The following is a 211-nucleotide window of genomic DNA, read 5'->3' on the forward strand; positions in this document are numbered from 1 at the left end:
AAAGCTGCAACTAAGGCAACTCTCCCCACTTTCACTGCTTGGTCACCTCTTCCAGCAACTTGTTAGTAAAAATGAAATTGCAATTTGGAGCCCTATATTCTTAATTAATAGTTTATATTGTATATCGGTGATGTGGTTAGTTGATTATATATTTGTACTATGTTCGGCAAATCTATATAGAGAAGTATATAGTTCTATTCGTAATATACAG

Source organism: Penaeus monodon, chromosome 24 (assembly GCF_015228065.2).
Source record: "Penaeus monodon isolate SGIC_2016 chromosome 24, NSTDA_Pmon_1, whole genome shotgun sequence".
NCBI lineage: Eukaryota > Metazoa > Arthropoda > Malacostraca > Decapoda > Penaeidae > Penaeus > Penaeus monodon.